We start from the raw sequence: 25,381 nt of genomic DNA, 5'->3' as shown, positions 1-25,381 counted from the left end.
CTACTGACTGACAAGGATGCTGACTGCTCAAGGTCGAGGTGGCTATGGAAAATTTTTTTTAAAGACAAACAATGAAGTTTGTTGCACTGATTGATTTTTTCCTTTTATCTGAACACTTAAAATTCCATTGTGGAGTTATTAATTGGCCTAATTTCAATATTGTATCTCACAGAATCAGAAAAGCCTAAGAAAAGGGAGAAAGACAGGCAAATAAACACAACATTCACCATGTTCAATGTTTTATATGGATACAGTTCATGACATCTCAAAACAATTATATTAGAGATCACTGATCACAAATCACCATAAAAGTTATAATAATGAAAAAGTTTGAAAAATTGCAAGAATTACCAAAATGTGATACAGATACACTATGTGAACACATGATATTGGAAAAATGGCACATTTTTAAAAAATTTGGTATCTACACTGTACAATACAATGAAGTGCAATAAAATAAGTTGCGTCTGTATTAAATTCTGAGCATGGGCAAGGAAGGACAGATTAAATGTTTTGAGTTTGAATCCATAAGTTCAAATTAAAAGCAATACAATTAGGCAAAACTTATAAATAAGTACCTTGGTCTTCTCCAGGCAAGACATAATAAGCATAAATCTATCAAAGAGAAACCTCTGGCTGATATTTTAAGAAACTTAATGGCATCCTGAAATCAAAGCCAAATGGAAAATATCTTTAGAGCAATTAACACAAAAGGAGTAATAATGCATATTTCCAGAATTGGAAAATATTACAAAAATTAGCCAAAATATATTAAAGTATGTTAATAAAAATCCTTATAATGTTAATAAAAAGTAGGATATGCCCCCACCAAAAAAGAAAGAAAAACCTTCTCAAAGTAAATGATAAAGTAAGTCAGAAACTCACAAAACAAGAAAATATCACTTCATCAACTAATAGTAAAGGATTATTCAAAAAACCCTGTCTTTTCTTTTTCAAATAAAAAGAATATTTATGGCACAAACACTAGTTTAATGGGTTATATTTTTGAATTCTTAAGTCCTATTTTCTTCTTCTGTAAAATGGGGATAAGACCTGTAACATCTATTTTACATATTGTTGTGAAAAATCAACAATGTGAAGAGATTTGCAAAACTTAAATCACTATATAAATGTCAATAACTATTATTCATCTTTCACAGATGATAAAAAGATGAAAAAAATTAGAGACTCAGCAAAATTAAATGCCATGATTTGCTTATAACTGCACAGCTATAGTGCTACGGTCAAGATTCTAATCCTAGTTCCTGCACTACAAACTAAACACTCCATTATACCAAGATGCTTTTTCTGGAAAGAACAATTTTTTTCAGATTAGAAATTCTTTATTTTTATTTATTTTATTTTATTTTTTTAATTAAATAGCCTTTTATTTACAGGTTATATGCATGGGTAACTTTACAGCATTAACAATTGCCAAACCTCTTGTTCCAATTTTTCACCTCACCCCCCACCCCTCCCCTAGATGGGGATGACCAGTAGATGTTAAATACATTAAATATAAATTAGAAAACAGTAAGTATACATGACCAAAACTTATTTTGCTGTCAAAAGAATCAGACTTGAAATATTGTAAATTACTTAAAGGAAATCAAAATGCAGGTGGCATAAATATAGGGATTGGGAATTCAATGTAATGGTTTTTAGTCATCTCCCAGAGTTCTTTTCCGAGTGGTCGTTCATTACTGCTCCATTGAAATGATTTGGTTGATATCCAGAGGATGCCCAGGTCCACAGAACGGTCATCATATATACGTTGTTGACGAAAATGATCTCCTGGTCCTGCTCATTTACTCAGCATCAGTTCAAAGTCTCTCCAGGCCTTTCTGAAATCATCCTGTTTCATTTCTTTAAGAAAAAATATTCCAAATATTATATACCACTTTATTCACCCATTCTCCAACTGATGGACATCCATTCAGTTTCCAGTTTCTAGCCATACAAAAAGGGCTGCCACAAACATTCTGACAACAGGTCCCTTTCCTTCTTTATAATCTTTTGGGATATAAGCCCAGTAGTCACGTTGGATCAAAGGGTATGACAGTTTGATAACTTTTTGAGAATTCCAAACTACTCCCAAAATGGTTGGATCTGCCACAACTCTACCAACAATGCATCAATGTCCCAGTTTTCCCGCATCCCTCCAACTCATATTTTTCCTGTCATTTAGCAATCGACAGGTGTGTAGTAGTATCTAGAGTTGTCTTAATTTGCATTTTCGATTAGTAATGACTTACATCTTTTCATATGACTAGAAATAGTTTAATTTCTTCATCTGAGAATTGTCTATTCATATCCTTTTGACCATTTTCCAATTGAGAATGGCTTTATTTTTTATAAATTTCATGTATTTTGGAAATGAGGCCTTTATCAGAACCTTTGACTGTAAAAAAATATTTTCCCAGTTTATTGTTTCCCTTCTAATCTTGTCTGCATTAGTTTTGTTTGACAAAACTTTTCTTTGGTATAATCGAAATTTTCTATTTTTGATCAGTAATGATTCTAGTTCTTCTTTTGGTCATAAAGTCCTTCCCCTTCCACAGGTCTGAGAGGTAAACATCCTTGTTCCCTAATTTATTAATAATTTCATTTTTAGGCCTAGGTCATGAACCCATTTTGACCTTATCTTGGTGTAAGGTGTTAAGTGTGGATCAATGCCTATTTCTGCCATTAGTTTCCATTTCCCAGCAATTTTTATCAAAAAAGTTCTTATCCCAAAAGCTGGGGTCTTTTGGGTCTGTCAAAATAGGTTTATATTTGTTGACTGTTTTATCCCTTGAACCTAACCTATTCCATGATCAACTAATCTATTCCCTTACCAATACTAAAATGGTTTTGGTAATCGTCTATAATATAATTTTAGATCTGGTACAGCTAAGTCACCTTATTTGATTTTTTTTTTTCATTAATTCCTTGAAATTTTGACCTTTTGTTTTTCCATATGAATTTTGTTGTTATTTTTTTCTAGGTCATTAAAATAGTTTTTTTGGGAGTCTGATTGGTATAAAGGCTAAATAAATAGATTAGTTTAGGTAATACGTCATCTTTATTATATTTGTCCCCTATCCAAGAATTTAATATTTTTCCAATTGGTTAGATGACTTAATTTTGTGAAAAGTGGTCTGTAATTTTGCTATAAAGTTTTGATTTTCCTGGCAGATAGATTTCCAAATATTTTATATTATCAGTAGTTACTTTAAATGGAATTTCTCTTTGTAACTCTGTCGGATTTGTTAGTGATATATAAGAATTGAGATTATTTTATTTTATAACCAGCAACTTTGCTAAAGTTGTGGATTATTTTAATAACTTTTAGTAGAATCTCTGGGGTTCTCTAAATATCATTGTCCCGGGAAAGAGTGATAATTTGGTTTCTCATTGCCTATTTTTTTTAATCTTTTTTCAGCTCTTATTGCCAAAGTAGATTTTAATAAATATTAAAAGTAATGGTGATAGGCAAACTTGTTTCATTTGATCTTATTGGGAATGGTTCAGGTCCCATTACATATGATATTATGATGGTTTTAAATTCATTATTTTAAGGAAAAGTCCATTTATTCCATACCTCAAGTGTTTTTAATAGGAATGGATGTTGGATTTTGTCAAATGCTTTTTCTGCATCTATTGAGATGATCATATGGTTTTTGTTAATTTGGTTATTAACATGTCCAATTATATTGATAGTTTGGAAAGAACAATTAATTCTACTTAGATAAGCTTCTGTTGACAGTGAAATACTTATTTCAAAGGTGCAAAAAAAGTAAGGGTAGAGAGAGAAGGAAAATAGTGGGGAATTGGACAAAAAAAAAATTCTTTCCATTATCATTCAAAATAGGAAGTAGAAGCAAAATAAGATAATAAGAGAGAGTAATTTGGCCAACTTGGAAGCCAAGGTGATAACTAAAGCATCACCCAATATTTAAGACTATGAGCAAGTAAGTAATTGCTTAGAGAAACACAAAGTAGCATTACTTTGTCTTAAAAGAAACAAAGACTGATTATGTATTTCCTCTACAACATTTGGTTTGATAAGATAATGAATGTAAAAATATTCTGAAAAATTGTTCAAACTCTTAAAGAATGGAGATGGCATACTGGTGCATAATGAGGTATATATTATCAGGCATGGTTAATAAGTTAATTTATTTATTGAATTATTTTTGTAAAACTTAATTTGTTACAAAAAAATTTATTTTTTTGAGGGGGCAACAACTAGTTTTTGAGAAGTGACAACATCAAAACAAAATTTTAAAAAATAATTGTACAAGTACTATACAAATACAAAGATGTTACCATTACATAAATTTCACTAGAATTCTTGTTCCTACTAATATTCAACTAAGTCTAAGAATGAGGTTTCTATGTCTTTGGAGAATGGTATCCCAACAGTGATGCAGTAAGATATTAGGGAATGAGCTAGATTTTTAAAAATTCCTTAACAGGAAAGAAGCCTAATGAAAAGATAATGAAAAGGGGTAGGAAAAATATTTACATTAGAAAGCAGGGGTTCATCAATTTCTATGTTCCATAAAGCATATAGTAACACATAATGTGTAGAACACAAGCTCAAGAAATTTAAGAGTAATAATAATAATACCATTTCTCACTTATAAGCTTGGCATCTACAATTGCCTTAGTTACAACTTGAAATGTGAGAGATGATAACCAAATCAGTCAAATATTAAAGCAAATTTTGGAAGGGAAAAAAATTGTAGATGAAGTTCTTAATGATTCTGGATTTTTCTGATATATCAATTCAGAATGTATCCCTAAGCCTGGGGACGTACAACAGTATCCATAAAGATAGATAGAAGTTGACAAAACAAAGATCAAATATTTGGCAAGAAAAACTTGACTCATTTAAAACAATTTGTAAAAGTCAAAAGACCATTTAAAAATTGTTAAGATTTTAGAGTACTGAATGTATTCTTTTCTAGAAGTTTGAATTAAGCACTGAGAAATTAGTAAATGGTTATAATTTACCCAGTTGGCACAAAATTCTGAGATTCAATATTGAAAACAAAAAAAAAAAAACAAACATAGAGACATAGATAGCTTTTACCACTGGCTAAATTAAATTCTCAGAGGAATAAAGAGTAAATCTAAACACAGATAACTTTTAATTAACAGAATACAATAATAATCTTCTCTGAGTTTCTTATTATGAAAACTAAGCAGAAGCCCAACAATGACTCTGTCCTTTTTGTTTTTTTTAAAGGAATAAGAAACAGATAAAATTTTTTTGAATTTCAAAAATTAATGGGAGCTGTCTATATTGTTATCCCAATTATCCCTTCCAATAATGACAATCTCCAACCAGTAAAAACTATTAAGACAAATCTCCATTTTTTCCTCTAAAAGTCTGACCTTATTTCAGCTTTCACACTTTACCAAAGCAGACACCGAACTTTGTTTTGAAATAAAATAAATTCAAAATAATAGCAATTGTGAGATTGCCTTGAAAACTTTTGTCCTTATTTCTGAGACTCTGTGGGAATAATGGTATTAAGTGCTTCCATTTTTCCCTTTGGTCCTCAGGAGGTGGACTACATTTCCAAATACACTGAAAAGACTACCAACAGGATAATAATTACACCAATAACATAAAAACAGCAGTGCTGAGAGTATTACATAGATTCTGAAGTTATTACACAGAAGAACTAATAAACGCAGTCCTCCTCCTATATTTGATAAGGTCAGTCCTCAAATACAAACAGCTGTGAAGTAAATGTTTGATCATCAGTTTCCATGTATTATGTAATCTCATTTTAAAAGTTTTAATTTTTTCTTTAAGTTTCTACTGAATTTTAAATATCTTAAAGTTTCTAATTTAAAAACAAGAAAGCTAAAAGAATTATCCATAATGTTGGCAGATAACAAATCTGATACTAAAATAAAATAGAAAAATAACAATAAAATCTTTCCAAGTTATGATGATTTTTAAGGATTTTGTCCATAATCAATCTGTGTACTTCAGTATCTTCATCTAATGAAAAAATCAGACCAGATGCTTCCAATTCTATGATTTGAACTATTAACTGAGAGTTGACATGCAAACTCAATTAATCTAGTAACTATATATATATATATATACATACTTGCAAGGTACAGTAATGTGATCCTATTACAAAAGTAAAAGTATAAGGATCAAAGCCTAAAAAAAATTATAACAGGAAAATAAGACATAGCAAATTAGGTAGCAATAAAACAACTCGTAAAATCAGCATATGATTAACTGGCAAAAGAATACTATAAACACTAAGTGTTGGAGTTCAGAGAAAAACAGCATATTAATATGGGCTAATAAGAAACACAAGTAAAATCTGAACAAAGCTCACTAAGAAGTGAATGATTTCCTCATGACAAGTGAGAAATGATGGCCATCCATATAGAAATATGCTATAATAGAGTGCAACAAAAAACTATATCCAAAAGGGAACCTCAGATTTCTGGGTCTATTTATATAGTACTTATTATGTGCCAGATCCTGTGCTAAGCACTATACAAATATTATCTTATTTGATCCTCATAAAAGCCTTAATAAATGCTATTATCATCTCCATCTTACAATAAAAGAAACTGAGGCAAAAAAAGGCTGAGGCTGAATTTGAACTCAGGTCTCCCTGACTGTAGGCCTAGTAGTCTATGCAAGGTGCCAGGCAGCTGCAATCCTGTTGCAATGATGGTGGCAAGTAAGATGGCCTACAGAGCTGGGGAAGAATAGAGGGAAGCTGAGAAAAGCTAAAATGATATCCAAATATTCAAAGAAAAGGAAGTTCTAAGTAAATAACTCAACTAACTCAAAGAAAGAAAAAAAAAGTTCTGAACTAAATAATTCCAATCGGACATCCCCACTGATCAAATTTATCAAGTTAACTGCTCCATTTACCACACTTACTTGCCTATAAAATTAGTTTACATGCAATTAAAATCACTTATTCCAATGAAACTTTTAACACATTAATTTATATTTAAATGACATTATTACCTATGTCTATACAAAAACCACTGAATAGCTGACAATTTGATGACCCACTAAAATGCAATTAGTACATTTAATCTGAATCAGTGAAAATGAGAAATCACTCTTAGGGATTTCACGGATTTTTTTTAAGGTCACCAGTCAGCCATTTAAGGGATTGTTGGAACAAAAATACTTAAAAGCAAGTTAATGGCATTAATGAAGAGTTCAATGCAGTCTCATTCCATTTCTACCCCAGTAAGCAATTTAACTTACTATTCTAAGGGGAAGAGATAAAATGTATGTGTGTGTATATATTTTATCTATACACACATATTATATTACAATATGTATTGTATACATTCTATATCATGTAAAATGTGTAATATATTGTGAATGCACAAAATACATTACATTATACAGAATGTAAATCTGAAAAAAAAATAGTGGTGTACCATAAGATACTTTATCCTAGCAGAAGAGGCATGCAAGTCCTTTCAAAACAATACTAAATAACTAATGTTATACAAAAGGGGAGAAAAGATTTCAAATGCAATCTTACTCAACTCTCAGGACAATGTGTGCTATTTGCTAATTTGTTAATTGCTACTTTCTTTGTTAACCAATTTTCATATATTTTAAAGGATGATGTACAAAAAAAAGAGAGAAAGAATGATGACCAAATTTTACCACTGACCTTAGTTATCAAGTTATTAAGAAATCTAGTTAGAAAGCAAGTGGCTTTGATTTCCTCCTCTATTAAGTTGAAGATAATGATAACTTGTAATACCTTCTGCAGAGTTGCTACAAAATTCATGTAAGAGAATATATGTAAAACACTTTGAAAACTTTAGAGTTAGAAAAAAAGTGTAGTTATTTTGAAAGCCAGAAGCATCTCCTGAAAAAAAGGTACAACTTTTTGAGGAAAAATGATACTGTATCCCTGCAAGATACAGAATGCTATAGCTATATATAGAAACTTGAAACTGAGGATCACCCAAAGGGCACTGAGGAGAAGTAAGTTCATGGTAAGGATGAGAAAACTAAAGCACAATTGAGATGTAGAGGGAGGGGTAAGAATGATGTCATTACATAAAGGTATGATGGGGTGAGAGAGGGTAAGTCGTACATCAAGAACAAGGTATTACTAATGGAAACCTCTGGTATCTACATTCTATCAAAACACCAAGACAAAGGTTCCTAACATACTAAAATGTCTCTGTGTGATGGATTTGTAGGAGGTCAGAAAAAAATTTCACAGGATAAAGAGGTAAGGATAAATTTCTATTTTATCACTGGTGAATGTACCCACATTGATGAAATTACAAATATATTAGCATATTAATCAATCAGTAAACATTTATTAAGTGCTTACCAGGTGCTAGGTACTTTGTTAAATGCAACATCAAAAGCAGAAGCATAGATAGATAGATAGATAGACAGATAAATAAATAAATAGGTAGATAAGTAGATGTTTAGATATATATAGAGATATAGATATGTGTGACAGACAAGATGATACTATATAGTTAAATAATTTCAAAGAATCACAGGATAATGATTTAAAGCCAGAAGACACCAAAAAGGGCACCAACTATAATTCATTAATTTTGCAGATGAGGAACCTTAGAGTCAAGACTCACAAAAAAAAATTAAATGAAATAAAAGTCTAAAGTAGGATTTGAACATGGTGAAAGGCCAGTCAGTGCTTGATCCATTGAGAATTACTATAAATTTTGATAGAGATCTCTTAATGAAAGTTAACCATGAAAATTGAAAAAATTACAAGTGAATGTTGTGAAATATTGACCAAGTTTCTCCTCCCCACCAAAAAAGGCTGAAAAGATACCTTTCCCATCTTCTTTGCTGTAGAAAAATGTGGTTATAGAATATATATATTTATATATATTACCTCAGACATTTTTGATATGCTTGTTAGTTTTGCTGAATTTTTTAACCTCTTTATTGTAAAGAATGGCTTTGGAGGAGAAGTAGAATGGGAAATGAAGATAATATAAAAACGATAAATGATAGAAATGAAAATAAGTCTTACAATGCTGATCAAATTTGTATAAGACAATGTTACTTACAAAAAATAACTATCAAAAGGAAGACAGAAAGAGATAGTGAGAGAGACACAGAACTATAACATAAAAATATTTGGGGTAAACTATAATGATGAATTGAGGATAACATTAAATTTAATAGAGATATGTAAATGCCAAATTCAGGTTTAAAAAATCAACTGAACAAATAAGTGAAAGGGGAGGGATTAGGGCTAGAACACATCTCACAGGAAAGTCATGGAAATAGAAAAACAAAAAATTGAAAAAGGGAGAAAAAGAACAGAACAGTATGTTCTGTCTTCTCCATATTGAATGTGAGATTTATCAAGGATATGCAGTTTGGAATGTCTAACGGAATATAATACAGAGACTGAAATTTAGGGGAGACATAAGGGACTGGATATACAAATCTGAGAGTCATCTGAAAAAAAGAGAACAATTAAACCCATGGGAGAAGATGAGGGTGTTATCTCAATTTACTTCAGACTCCTATCCTTTATCCTCTTGTTGTTATTGAGTCATTTCAGTCATTTCCAACCCTTTTGGGGTTTGCTTAGCAAAGATACTGGAGTGGTTTGCCATTTCCTTCTCCAATCATTTTACAAATGAGGAAACTGAGACAAAGTAGCTTACTCAGAGTAAATAGCTAGCTAATATCTGAGGCCACATTTAAATTCATGAAGATGAGTATTTCTGATTCCAAATCCAATATTCTATCCATTGTACAACCTAGCTGCCCCAACTAGACAAATGCTAAAGCTTCGTAATTGTTCTCCCTGCCTCAAGTCTTTCTTCATACCATTCTGTTATCCATATTGCTACAAAGTGATTTTCCTTAAGCTCAGATCTGATCATGTCACTCTCCTACTCAGTAAAATCCAGGGGCTTCAAATTGCCTCTAGGATGGAATGTAACTCCCTCATTTAACTTTTACAACTCTATACAACTTGATCCCAAAGGACATTATTCGTATATCATTTTCCTTAGACTACTCTAAATTTCAACCAAATTAGTATCTTCTGTTCCCCTACAAATGAAAAGTCAGTGCTTCAGAAAAACCCTAGTGCTTCTAAACATTAGCTGAGACACCATCCTTTAAGTGAAGCCCTTCTTGATTTCTCCAATGTTTCATGCCCTCTTTGCAATGCATACTTTGCAATGATCTACTTTGTTTTTGTCTGTATTTATTGTTTATATACTCTGTGTATTTATTATATCCTTCACAGAATGTAAATTCTTTGAGAGTAGAGATTGTTTCAATTACTTTATTTCTACATTCAGTGCCTAGCACGATGCCAGATGCTTGTCGATTTAATTTTGCCCATAAGTGTTCACAGAGCCTCTGGGTAAAGAAGTCCCTAGAGAGAGAGAGAGTAAGCCATACCACTTCTGAACATATCTAAGTATTAGGAAGTTTTCCCCTACAACCCTAAATGGTTTCTTCTTTTAGCCATAGCTTTCAGTTCTGCCTTAATGGGTCAAACACAACAAATCTAATCCCTTTTCTCCATGAAAGCCTTATAGATATTTGACACTTGAAGCTATAATATATTTCAGAGTCTTCTCTTATTCAAACTAAATATGCTCATTTCCTTCAATGATCCTAGTGATTTGAACTGAAAGCACTTCACCATCTTCTGCTCCTTTTCCTGGATCCTTTCCAGCTTCTCAGCATCTTTCTCAAACAACAATGCCTAGAACTAAAATACAATACTACAGATGAGACCAGAAGTATTAAGACTTTAATAAAGCAAATTTTGAAAAAACTATGATTTGTAGAAAATGTAAAAAGCCAAAAAAGCATTTTATGGTATGAATTCTGAATAACTTCTACCTATATTGCAAACAGAGAAAATGTATCCTATTAAAAAATTACATACACACACCGCATATTTTTTGTAAAGTAACAATGTTTAAAAAATTAATCTCTCCCATTCTCTCCCCCCTCATCAAATTATCAAAATTAAAGCATGAAAAATCCCTCAATACATGACTGCATAGTCCAACAAAACAAAATCCTGTGTTAGTCATCCCCAAAGCTATGTCTCTTTCAGCATTTTAAATTCATCATCACCCTATTAGGAAATGTCATGTTTTATCTCCATTCTTTCAGTCTGTTTTATCATTGTATTGATCATAATTCTAAAGTCTTTCAAGGTCTTTTTTCTCAATGATGCTGTTATTCAGACAATTTTCAGATGAATAAATTAAAACCATTTACAGTCTATATGAAAAAATGCTCTAAATCATTACTGATCAGAGAAATGCAAATTAAGACAACTTTTGAGGTACCATGACACACCACTCAGATAGGCTAAAATGACAAGAGAAGATAATGATTAATGTTGGAGGGGATATGGGAAAACTGGGACATTAATACATGATTGGTGGAGTTGTGAGCTGATGATCCAACCATTCTGGAGAGCAATTTGGAACTATGCCCAAAGGGCTATCAAAATGTGCATACCCTTGGATCCAGCAGTTTCTCTATTAGGTCTGTATTCAAAGAGATCTTAAAGGAGGGAAAGGATTCTATGTGTGCAAAACTGTTTGTGGCAGCCCTTTTTGTAGAGGCAAGGAACTAGAAGCTGTGTAGATTCTCATCAGTTGGAGAATGGCTGAATAAGTTATGGTATATGAATGTTATGAAATATTATTGTTCTCTAAGAAACAATCAGCAGGATGATTTCAGAGAAGCCTAGAGAGACTTACATGAATTGATACTAAATGAAGTGAGTAGAACCAAGAGAACATTGTGACACAAAACCAGCAAGATTACACAATAATCAATTCTGACAGATGTGGCTCTTTTCAACAACAAGGTGATTCAGTTCCAATAGTCTTGTGATGGAGAGAGAGCCATTTGCACTGAGAGAGAGTGGGGACTGAGTGTGGATCACAACATGCTATTTTCACTTTTTTATTGTTGTTTGCTTGCATTTTGTTTTCTTTTTGATCTGATTTTTCTTATGCAGCATGATGATTATAGAAATATGTATAGAAAAATTGCATATGTTAAACATATATCAGATTACTTGCCTCCTAGGGAAGGGGATAAGGGAAGGAGAGGGAAAAAAAATTTTGGAACACAAAGGTTAATTTACAAGGGTGAATGTTTAAAATTATCTAAGTATATGTTCTGAAAATAAAAAGCTTTAATAAAAAATTGATGTTATGTGTAGATTAGATTGTTTGCCTAGTTCTACTCTACTCTGCATTCTTTCACAAAGGTCTTCACAGTTTCCTCTAAAAGTGTTCATTTTATCAATTCTTATGATTTCTGAAGCCCCCTGCAAATGTGAGCTTCTGTTTGTACTTGTATTCTGCTCTCTAACCCAGGGAATATCCCCAAGACTCCAGGAGATCCCTCTATGAATTCTTGGGTTGTGTGGGAAATTTTAAAATAATTCATTCTATTGCATAGTGGTGAATCTCTAAGCCTATATGTAGTACTTTCCAGGTATCCAGGATTCTTGGTCCTAGCATGCCACTGTGTTTCTATAGTCTTTTCAACAAAAGTGGCTTTTATTTTTGAACAGCAATCAACCAGTAAACAGGAAAAAAAAATCTATGCACTTCCTTAAGTATCTATGTTACTTAGGCAACAGGAAAAAATGTTAATCAAATGCCATCATTTAATTAGGTCTCTAGTTTTAAGATCAAGGACTGCTTCATTTAGAGATAGTCTAATAATGTAAAAAAAAATCCTATATTTAGTTTAACATGCCAAAAAATTAATTTTATTCTAGAAAGGAAATATGTAAATATTTCTAAGTCAAACACAATATCATAATACTAGCTCTTATAACCTGTTACTTGTCTTCCTGTACATATCAAGCATTTAAGATTGCTTGAGTGATAAAGACAACGATCTTCTTTGACAACCATAGGCACAGTGCTCAACACTAGAGATACAAATAAGAAAAAAGATAATTTCTCTCTCAAGAGGAAGAAAATACACAAAAGGAAGCTCAAAGTAGGGGAGAGGTCAGGTATGCATACATACCAAACATGAGGAATATCTCTATAAAGCCTGAGAGCCAGGAGATGGACTGTCCTATATGACTAAGACTATGATTGAACCAGTTTTGGCTGGACATAATAAGCCTGGAAAAGTAGCCTCAAACCATACAGAGTATAGGGACTTAAATGACAAGATTTTGTATCTGAATTCCAGAAACTGCTGGAAACTTGAGAACACATTTGGTGAAAACACTGAAAATATATGGGAGGGCACATAAAAAGAGCTAGAGAAGACAAATTAGCACTGATGGGTTACATCCCTATATTATGGATAGGAATATCCACATAGCTGAAATTCAATAAACAAGTATGGGGAAATACATCCATCAATGAGATCACAGATTCAATGCAATATGCTGGAGTAAAAAATGGATATTTACAGCACATTTACATAAATTCTGTAATTTGAACCTGATTCTTATACTCTTTAATAGAAGAGATTAAATAAAATACTCGATGTCACAGAGCATTTATGAAGGGTTAACTTTATACCCTGGATTGTACTAAGAATTGGGGATTCAAGAAAAGCTAAAAACAGTCCTTCCCATCAAATGAGGTCACATTCTAACAGGTAGAACATGTAACTACTTTGATACATAAAAATTACTTAACAGAACAAATGGGAAGAAATCTAAAAGTGGAAAGGACTAGCTGTAGCAGTTAGGTCTACCGAGCTGAACTCTGAAGAAAATCGGTGAATCTAAAGAGGAAACAAAGAAAAACATTCCAGGTTTGTGGTACAACTAGTACAGAAGCATAGAAATGGAGTTCATTAGTACAAATAAAAGCCAAGTAGGTCACTGTAATATGGAAGTGATTGCATTTTAAGATACTAGAAAGGTAGGAAGGGGTCAGGTTATAAAAAGTTTTAAATGGCAAGCAGAGGCATCTATACTTCATAGAAAGCCACAGGGTTTTACTATTTTAATTTGTACCATAGGAAAATCACTTTGGCAACTAAGGGAAGGATAGAACCAAGTGGGGGGCTATTTGAAAAAGGAAAAACTAATTCTGCCGATTGAATAAACCAGTCAAGATATAATACTTGGGTAGTAGGGCTTATAAGTGGAGAAAAATGAAATAATCAATAAAAGAAATGGCAAATAACCTGGGAATAGAAGTTACTTTATAGAAGCCAGAAACTAAAGAAGGAAGGAGTAAAATTCTCAGCAAAATAAAAAATCAATAGTCAAAATCAAAACTATTTCTGCAATACAAAAATTCTAGATTAATGCTCTCATCCAGATACTATGGATTCAATACTAATGATTCTCAAACCTACTTATCCAGCCTACTCCAAATTCACTTCTCCAAATGACTATTCAACATCTCAAATAGAATGCCCTAATAGACATCCTTAAACTCATTGTGTTCAAAAATGTTATTTTTACCCCAAAGCTTCCCCCTTCTTAACTTTCCTGATACTGTTGAATATTCATATTGAATAATCATATTCCCAGTCATTCAGGCTCCCAAGCAAAATGTCATCCACATCTCTTCACCCTCATCTCCCCATATTCAATCTGTTGCCAAATCTTATCTGTTTAACCCATGTAGCATCTCTCCTTCACTCCTTTCTCTCCTTTGATATTAATACCACCTTGGTGTAGGCCCTTATGTCTGCACTATTTCAAAAACCAGCCAGCTGGTCTCCCTTCCCTAAATTATTTCCCGATTACAATCCATAATCTATTACCAAAACGACACTCCTAAAATACAGGTCAAAAGCTTTTCATAACTTGGTCCTCTCTCAATCTATTTCTTGAAATTGACACCAGCCTCCTTACTGTTCTTCTAATAAAACACTCCTTTTTCTGACTCAGAGAATATTTCAGAATACTTATCTTCTTCCTAATCTCTGCCACCTAGTTTACCTGTCTTTTATTTCCAAGTCCTAGCTAAAATCTCATCTATAAGAGCCTTTCCCCTTCCCAGTGCCTTCTTAGTACCTTTCTCTTTTGTTGATTCTCACACAATATATTCTATACATGGTTTGTTTGTCCATAGTTGTGTTTGCAGGTTTTTTCACCCATTAGATTGTGAGCTCTTTGATAGCGGGATTTTTTCCTCTTTATATCGAGCCGAAACTAACATATTTTAAGGACTTAATAAAATGTATGCTGAATGACTTTAGGCTTCTGTGTAATCTACAATTTTTTGGCCTCTCATCTTTCTTCTATTATTGGCATGATACTTGAAGCCATTTCACTATGATAAAAACTTCAATAGATTATACTCTGCCAGCATATTGTTCAAGAATCTCTGTGACAAAAAGAAAGAAATTTGTTTGGATTTTTTTTTCAACTTTACTGTAACCTTCCATTAAAAAATCAGAACATTAAAATTAAACTTTTATAGAAGAAAGAAAACAGTATATGATGGCCTTAGTTGAAAGTTGGGGTTACAAATTCAGAGATCTCTGCAAACTGCATTCTGACTTAGAAAAACAAGAAGTTAACATTATCTATTGTATCTTTATTTTGCTAAACATTCCCAAGTACATTTTAATCTGGTTACCCTTCTTATCTAAAGACTGACACCTCTTGTCTAAGGTATCAATGTTATTGCCAGTATTTAACTGATAATCACTTACCATCAAAATTTTATCTATGTTTATCTCCAATTCTTCTAAGAGAGCTCAGGATAAGCAGTCACAAAAATAAATAATCCTTACTGATAACTCTCTAGCTATCCTGCTCTTGGAACCTTCTAGCACCTCTCTGATCTGACTAGCATTGAAGGTGCCATATCATCAATCAAAATTATGTACAGAAAGATAGAAAGATAAACAAGATTTTCCACAGCTAAAGCTTCCTGCAGTAAATATATTCATATATTGTGCTTTTGTCAAGATCATTATAAAAAAAGAAATGGAATGAAAATTTTATAGTATTGCAAATATTCTTTTTCAAAACTCATTAAAATCAGTCTTAAATTCTAGTGATTTGGGGCATAAAACTCATTAAAATCAGTCTTTGGGGTATAAATTGAATGGTCAATTTAAAGGAGAAATTATTCCGCAAATATTATTGATTTCTTCAGTCCTTGGCATTAAGTATGCCATTTATACTTTCCCAAAGAAAAAAATTTTATCAGGTAGAAAAGCATACTACAAAACAAGGCTTCTTAAACTGTTTCCACTCATGATCTCTTTTGTGCCTATAGATATATAAAGTATATAAATCAAACATTTGCTGATAAATAAATCATAATTTCACAAACCCCCCCCATATGGCAACCCACAAATTAAGAAACTTTGTATTTTTATTACTATGTAAAAATAACTATTCAGTTGGAATTTATTCAACTAATATTTGTTTTATAAGTTATTACCAAGTCTCTCATTGCTCCACAAGGGAAGAAGGTTTGACTAAATAACTTAATAGCTAACAGCTAGCATTTATAGATTATGTGATTAGTTCAAGCTTTTTTCTAAGGGCTGTTCATAAGATTTTGAATACATCACACCTTTCCACACACTTGGCTCATCAATAAAGTGTAGGAAAACTTGGAAGTCAAATGATCTGGGTTCAAATTTCATGAACCATCCTTCTTCTTTACCCCCTGTGATCATGTATAATAATAATAAAAGATGGTGTGTGTTATCTAAATTTCACTGCATTTTATCTAATTTGATCTACATTAAAAATTCTATATGACTTATCAAAGCCACTCTATTGAAAAATTTTAATGTAGAACACACTGCCTTGCATGAAAATAAAAGAACTTTCCAATTTGCAAAATATGGCAAATAATTTTTCTTTACATATTTTCAACAACTGGGCATCAAAAAAGTGCCTTATTACTCAAAAGATTAAAAAATCCTCATTAGCAGGAGACTTATAAATCTAAGTTAAATAAATTAGGCAAAAAACAAGAACTGGTCTTCTATTTTCTAAGCAAACAAAATACCAGAAAGTCTTGATACAAACTTTTTTTTTTAATTAAGACGAGCCTGAGGTTAAAATTCATGCACTAATTTGGACCAATTAGCTATGCATATTGACAATTTAGACTAGAATAAATAAGGAGTTTAGCCCTAAGTTGAAACTGGGGCACAGATCCCAGAGATTAGACAAAATGGTGGCTTCTTTGGTGAGCTATTATTTTAATCACTAAGTTACCATGAACAGATCCTCTGCTCACAATCTAATTAATTGTCCCACTACTGACTTGTGAAGTTGCCCTTCAAATTTTCCCAAATATTATTTTATGCTTAAAAAGCATACTGATATCCTAAAAATTATCAAAAAAAATTTTAAGGAAGGATTAAAACAAAACTCTTTCTCAAAGGGAGGGAAAAAATATTGAAAAATGAAGGAAGTTATTCTTAAAGAATAATTTAATACAAACGAAGGACTCTCAACTATTTTTTTTTAAAAAGGTCTAATAACAAGATGATGCTATAACTAAAATTAGCACAATAAAATGAAGAGGGATGATAAAAATCCTTTATTAAAAATATAATAATACTTAGTAAATATTTGCTGAATAGATCTTGGATTCTTTACCAGTTTAACTCTTTAATGGTTTAAATTTTATTCTGTTCCTTTAAATATTGAGAAGCTTAACTAGTGTGATGTTGCTGTTTTTAAATACTCAGATAAAATGTTTTCATTCTAAAAATAATAAATTAATCATACTCAAGGTGGTTATTCATGATTTAATGTAAAATATGTCAGAAACTTTTTAAGTATTAAAGAGTTCCAAGAAAAAAATTATTTATTTTCAGCAGTTACATCTACTCCAGTCCAGTGGGGATAATATCAGTACCTAAGAATGTATACTGTGAGGGATGATTTTGAGTCTCCATTAAGATCATATATGTAAAGTGTCTTAAGAAACTTTTAAAAAGTACTAGAGAAATGCCAGCTATTATTATCTAAATAGCATATACTATTTTTAAAAATTCCAGTTTTAGAAATATATTTTAAATAGAAAAGGGGGTAAGAAAAAAGGCATAGCTTAGCAAGATTCAAGTACAATAAATATGGTAATTTACTATGTGGTAATAGTAAATATCAAATATGGAAAATATAAATGTTTTGAAAGTAAATTTCCAGAAAAAATGCTTATAAAACTATATAAACTTATATTAAAGGATGTTTAATGTTCTGATCCTTTAATATAACTTTACTTTGCCTATTAAAATGAACTACTGGTATTCTGAATCTCATACAAAATACACAAAGTCCCTAGTCAATTAGTCTACGGAAGAAGTATCTTTTCTCATGAATGGACTTAAGACAGATTTATCACAGCCTAATGGAGCCAAGAGTCTTCCAACCTTGGACAAAGAGAAATTGTTTAAGCTTTCAGAACCATTATAGAATCATTTCAGCAACAATTTAAATTTATAATTGCCATAGAACACACACACAAAAAAAATAACTTGCATTAGACAAGTTTGCTGCATACAACCTAGACTTAACTGAAAATACCTGTAAATGCTTGTTAAAGATGCTAATACATTAACTATTACATAGTCCATGATACTAGAAATTAGCAAAAATACATTAGTGGTTTTTTACCCACACACATTATTTTAAACAAGCAATAAACCTATGATTATTTTTTTTTAATTCCCTTTGCCTAATTATTAGCTTGCAAATCAGCTAAACGTACATGTCAATTAAAAATTAAGTGAAAAGTAACTATTTGTTGGATCTAGATGGAAACATTCCTACTTTTATTTTCCAGCTTTATTCATCCATGGAAGGAGGCAAACTTGTATAAGTGCAAACTGAATATAAAATTATAGATAACTCACCAAGATTCAAATAAGTTGTCAGATCAGTTCTACCAGTTGTTAGTGCATAATCCTCAGTACTTTGATACATTTCAAATCTCCTATAAATAAGACAAAAAATAAGTCATATAAGCAACTTTATAATGTAAAAATGAAAAATGAAAAGTATTAATAATGCTATAGTACAACAATTTTTAATGCCTAAAATACTGATTAAATTTAGGCATTTAAGAAACCATCTGTTGTTCTCAGTTCAGTGGGTAGAGTTGTAGGAATTGTCTTTTATCTCATAATCTTTTACTGAGCTACATGTAGAAAACCTTGTGACAATAATTCCACCTTAGACAACACATCAAAAGACAGAAGGGGATTGGGGTTTATTGCTTTATGTTGTCATTCACTTGGCTAAATTTCTTTCTTCATTTTTTTGTTTATTTTGTTTTTTATTATTATTATTTAAGTCTTTTATTTTCAAAACATATGCATAGATAATTTTCAACATTCACTCTAGCAAAACCTTTGTATTCTGAATTTTTTCCCCTCTCTTCCCTCCACACTCTCTCCTAGATAGCAAGCAATCCCTAAACAAGTGCAATTCTTCTATACATATTTCCACAATTATCATGCTGCACAAGAAAAATCAGATCAGAAAGAAAATAAAATGTAAGCAAACAACATAAAAAAAGTAAAAATACTATGTTGTGATCTACATTCAGTTCCCACTGTCCTCTCTCTGGGTATATAAATGGCTCTCTTCATCACAAGGTCATTAGAACTGGCCTGAATCATCTCATTGTTGACAAGAGCCACATCCACCAGATTTGATCATCGTGAAATCTTTTTGTTGCCATGTACAATGATCTTCTGGTTCTGCTCATTTCACTCAGCATCAGTTCATGTAAGTCTCTCCAGGCATCTCTGAAATTATCCTGCCGACCATTTCTTATAGAACAATAATATCCCATATCATTCATAAACCAAAACTTATTCAGCCATTCTCCATCTGAAAGGGATCCACTCAGTTTTCAGTTTCTTGACTTGGCCAAATTTTTAGTGAACATTCTTCTATACTTTTAAAAATTTCTGTATTTAAATGACTTATTTTGCCTTTGATGTCTCGTTTTTCCTCTTTAAATTTTCAAGAAAGTACTTTTAATTAATGTCATTCCAACTCTTCCTATTATAGAATTTTTTTTTAAATGTAAATACCAAAACTCCCAGGAAAGCAAGAGTATCCCAGAGGGTATGGCTTATGGACAGCTGACAGGTGGTCAGAGGCAAGTAAAGGAATTGAAGAAGACTGACTTTAAGTGTGCAATCCTGAACTCTGGGTGGCCAGTGTATCAAAAGTGCAATGTGGAAATTACTATGGCAACATAATATTTGCTGTTAAAGAAGAAAAATATGGAGTTGGTATGGTAAAAATTCAAAGATATAAAGTTCATGGGACAGTTTATTTGAAAAAAAAATTCCTTAAAATATAATTAACACAGTCTGGCAAAATAAATTCCCTAATAATCCATGTCTAAAAATATGTTTCTTTGTACATTTCAAGTTCATCCCCCCACTGTCAGGAAGTGAGTAGCATGTTTCATGTTCTTTGTTTGGTTTCTTACTGCACTAATCAGAATTCTAAAATGAGCTCTCTAAATTATTCTCTCTCTCTCTCTCTCGGTCTTTCTTTCTCTCTATACACCACACACACACACACACACACACACACACACACACACATATATTTAGATCAATCTAGTTCTGTTCACTTTGCTCTGCATCAGTTCATAAAGATTTTCCAAATTATCTCTAACCTGCCCATTTCATCAATTTCCGTTAGTACAATATTTCATTATATTCATTTACACTAATTGTTTGATCATTCCCCAATCAGACAGCCTTAAACTTCTATATGCTAACTACCATGAAAAAAGTACTATAAATATTTTTTGCATGCATAGATTTTTTTCCTTCTTTCTTTAACGTCTGTGGGTTATAGGCATCTAGTCATATAGCTGAGTCAAAGTACAGTCTGGTAATTCTTTCTGGGTATACATCTAAACTGTTTTCCTAATAGCTAATTCAATTCACAGTTCCACCAACAGTATACTGAAAATATTACAAAATAATTACTGAGGAAAAAGAATTTTCACTTGGAGGATAGATCAGAAAGTTTTTATGTAAATGATACCTGTATTGTATTTTCAATGACTTGAGAAAATTCAATAGAGAAAAATTAGGAAGTAAATAAGAGAGAGGGAACACATCTGCAGCCTGAGCAAGAGGAAGCAATAGCAGAGATGGTAGAGCATAGATTGAAAATAAAGGACACAAAAACAAAGGACATCATGTAATCTCAATTTGTCTGAATTTTATCTTTTTTTTCCCTCCCCCTCTTCAGAGTAGTCCGTATTATAATGGCAGAGAAAACCTGGAAACCCAGTGGGTAAAATCTAATTAGGAACATGTGGCTAAAAAGTAAAAAAAAAAAAAAAAAAAAACCAGACACATAAACAGAAGCATTATGCTACAGACTACTGTGAATAGGGAAAAAAAATTATAAAATTTAGAAAAAAACCCACAAGCCTAATAGAGATGCATAATATAAAGTAATATGTGGCAGTGTGATAGAGTGAAAAGGAAATAAATCTGAAGCCAGGGAACCTGGGATCAAATTCTACCTATAACACTCATTACCTATGTAATATGTATAACCTTTCAGGGTAAACGGTTTTCTCATCTATAATATGAAGAGAGAGGACTGCTTTGGTCCATGATTCTACAACTTCAATGACATTCTAGGTCATGTTAGCAGCATAACTAATAATAATTTGATTTGTTTTAATAACACTGTTCTGAAAATAGTAAAGGATTCAACAAGAGGAACTTCTTTACTAAAGTTTACCAAGAAAGTCAATAAGGTCAAATTGACCATTACAGAATTTGTGGAAAAAGAAAAATTTCTATAATTTATCATATTTCCATGCAGATAACTCTCAGACCTATATACACAACCAGTTTCTCTACCATGTACCCCCTTCCACATCACATACATGCTGGACATCTCTACCTAGATGTTTCATAGTTATTTGAAACTCAACTTATCAAAAATAAAGCAGACTGTCTGGGAGGCAGCAGGTATGCTAGAAAGAAACTGAGGAACTAGGGTTCAAATTTGTGATCTTATAAATTCTCATCACCAAAAACCCATACCTCTTTCAAACTTTCCTATTTCTGTTGAAGGCACCATTATCTTTCTAAGCACCTGTTATCCGCTATTTTTTCTTCTCCCTTAACCCCATGTACAACCAGCTAGTTAGTATAGCCATTTTACCTTCACATCTCCTATACATGCCGTTTTCTTTACACTACTAACATAACCATACTGGTTCAAGCTTAAATCACCTCTTACCTAAACAATGATAATAACCTGTAATTTGCTTCCCTGCCTACCAATCCCTTCTTCACAAGAAGACAAAGAGATTTTCCTAATACAGAGATGTGATGATGTCCCCCACTCAATAAATTACAATGGCTACTGCTTGCCTCAAAGATTTATAAAAAAAAAAGTCTTTGGCTTAGAAAGTTCTTTATATTCTAGTTTTTCTCTGCCTTTTAAAATTTATTATAACTAGGTGGAGTATTAAATAAAGCAGGGAGCTTTTAAGAAAAATTAAGTTCAAATACTGTCTCAGATACTAAATAATAACCCTGGAGCAAAAGGGAGACTTAGCTCTCTCGGTCTCTTTCTTCATCTGTATAATGGAAATAATAACAGCACCTCCCTGCCAAGGGTATAGTGAGGATTAAATGAGATTTTATATATATATATATATATATATATATATATAGTTATAGTTATAGTTATAGTTATATAATATATATAATATAATATATATTATATATTATAATATAATATATATTTAGTGTTTTTGTAACTTAACAATACTATATAAATAAATGCTAGCTATTATCATTACTACTGCCAGTACTACTACTACTTTCATTCACACATTTTATGTTCCAACAAAACTGCCTTTCTGTCCTTTTTACGTAAGCTTCATCTCATGCTCAGTGCATTTAAAAAATATTGTTTTATCAGTCAAGATCTGACTTCCCACCCTATTGTATTGCTCTATCCCTTTCTTTCCATTATTCTCTTGACATGGTTAAACTATAACAAAAACCAATTCAAGGCTGGATCTAATTGGACTCCTATAAATAATGATGCTGATGGTGGTGATAGGGTTCAGAGGGGACCCGTGTAACACCTCTTATTTGAATATACTAAATAATTTAGCCCACATCACCTATTCATATCTAACCTTTTAATGTTTCTCTTCAATCTTTTAACTGAATTTCCAAATTTTTTATATCTCTGGTCTTTTCATCAGAAATGTTTTAAAACTTCTATTTCATAAAAGATTCATTCTTTTTCTCCTGTAGCATTAAACATCCTACTCGGACTTGCTGAGCAAATTATATCTGTTTGTAAGCTTACTCTTTGGCCTTCTGGAATATTCCTTTGTAATGCTGACTATAGCCATTGGTACTGGAATTCATTCTTTCTGGCTGCTTTAAGTATTTTTTTTAACCTGGAAACTCTGAACTGATTATAATTCCTGAATGTTTTCATTTCAAGGTTTCTTCCAGAAGGTGACTAGTAAATTCTTTCTACTTCCCTCTGATTCTAAAAGATCTGAGCAGTCTTCTTTTGTGATTTCTTGAGCTATGATGTCTAGGCTCTCTCTCTTTTTGGTCATGGCAACAATTCTTAATTTTTTTTTCTCTTCAATCTGTTTTCCTGCATAGTTATTTGTGCTTGTAGCCTCGTGGGGTCATTAGGTTCTAGATCTAACTGGTCCTTTCTAATTTTCTAGAAGTTTGTTGCTTGGATAAGGTTTTGTAACTATTGGGACAAGCTATTAATTCACTTCCCAATCCTTTATTCCAAGTGTTTCATTTTTTTTCAATTTTTTTTTTTACTCATTCTATTTATAAAACCTTTTTTTTCAAACCCTTTTAATCCTTGTTTCAATTCCTTAGAGTTTAAATCTCAAAACTAGTTGAGATTGTACCCAAAGGGGTGTTTTCTTCTGAGGCTTTTTTATAGATGCTTTAGAGTAATTCTTTTTTCTGGATTTGTGATTTGAAATAGCTTTTTATGCTGGGATTCTTTTTTGTTTGTTTGTTCATTCTAATAGTCCACTTCCTGTCTTAGGACCTCGTGATAGGGCCGAGTTCGACTACACTTTTGGAGCTAAAATCTAAGATGGTCCTATTGCTTTCTTTGGGGTCCTGAGTGTTGCGTTATTGTAGGATCTCAGGGATAGGCTGAGAACTTATAAACTTTCAGGGCTCCCAAAGTGGCATGGTTCCAGGGTAAAGTTTGCTTGTTATCCTCCTTGACTTGAGTTTTGCTAACTCCTGACTGTGTTTAGGCCTAAGCAAAAGTTGACAACTGCTAGAATCAGTTCCCTATCAGCCAGCTGAAAAAGCAATGTTGAATCAGAGTGACAGGATTGTAGGTTTGGTCTGTTTTGGTCTGGGATTATTGTCCTGGTTATTCTTCTGCAAACTGATCAAATACTAGAAATCATATCTTGTTTGGTTCCTGAGGTCTATTGCTAGCTATTGATCCTTTCTTGATACACTTGATATATCCAGGGCCTCCCTAACTATAACACCATCACCATGAGGGCAGATTGTCTTCAAAGTCCATTGTAGATCTGTGAATCAAAACTACATAGTGGGCCACAACACTGTCAATTGATTCTTGTCTCCTCATGGTTCCCCAGTATGGAAATCATAATTGCCACATTATTGATCTATAATCTTCTTTTGTCCTAATACACAGCTAGGCACTGGTGTACTTATACATGGGCATGCTCCTGGCCTGATTTCATTCCCAGTGTCAACAGACTCTCTCTGCCACCCTATGCCAACATGGATTGTACAAATGACTCACTGACTTTTTTCTGGATTTCTCCACTGGGAATTGGTCTAGTGAATTTTCTAAATGCTTAGAGAAGCTTTGTCAAAGCTCAGCTGTACCACTTTCTACCTACCACTTCCCCACACAGTTCTGCCTTGACACAATTAGTTGTACAAATAGCATTTAAGAGCTTCCCTTATGCCAAGGCATCATGAAAGCCCTGGATATATAAAAAAAGCAAAAACAGTCCTTTCCTTCAAGAGCTTACATTCTAATGATAAACAACAAGGTTATATATCTTGCAAGGTAATATATCTTGTTTGTACAAGATATATACAGAGTAACAGAGAGACAGTAATCTGAGAAGGGAAAGACACAAGCAGAAAAAACCTATAAAACCTGATATTTTAATTGAGTTTTATAGACAAAATCAGAGGCAGAGATAAGTAGGTAACGTGTTCTAAGTATAGGAGATAACTAGATAGCTATGGGGGAAAGTGTTGGGTGTCTGTAACAGTGAATGCTAGTGTAGCTGAATCTGACAATTTACAGAAGAGAGGTAAGATTTACAAAGGTAGGAAGAGGTCAAGTTGCAAATGACTTTTATTTCCAAACAGAATTGTATATATTTGACC

General features: G+C 32.2%; 1 protein-coding gene across 7 annotated transcripts in view; it reads right to left on the bottom strand.

Annotated features, from left to right (window-relative positions):
* Window positions 1–25,381, bottom strand: part of NCOA2 (nuclear receptor coactivator 2) — a 406,774-nt gene that overhangs the window by 238,793 nt on the left and 142,600 nt on the right. For all 7 annotated transcript variants that reach the window (XM_031946275.1, XM_023495974.2, XM_031946278.1 and 4 more), the window contains one exon: window positions 18,839–18,918. The gene's annotated coding sequence lies outside the window, so the exon portion shown is untranslated. The remainder of the gene's footprint in view (window positions 1–18,838; window positions 18,919–25,381) is intronic.

Source organism: Sarcophilus harrisii, chromosome 1 (genome assembly GCF_902635505.1).
Source record: "Sarcophilus harrisii chromosome 1, mSarHar1.11, whole genome shotgun sequence".
In the NCBI taxonomy this organism is placed as follows: domain Eukaryota; kingdom Metazoa; phylum Chordata; class Mammalia; order Dasyuromorphia; family Dasyuridae; genus Sarcophilus; species Sarcophilus harrisii.
The sequence above is the reverse complement of the archived record's forward strand: the minus strand, read 5'-3'. Positions and strand labels throughout refer to the sequence as shown.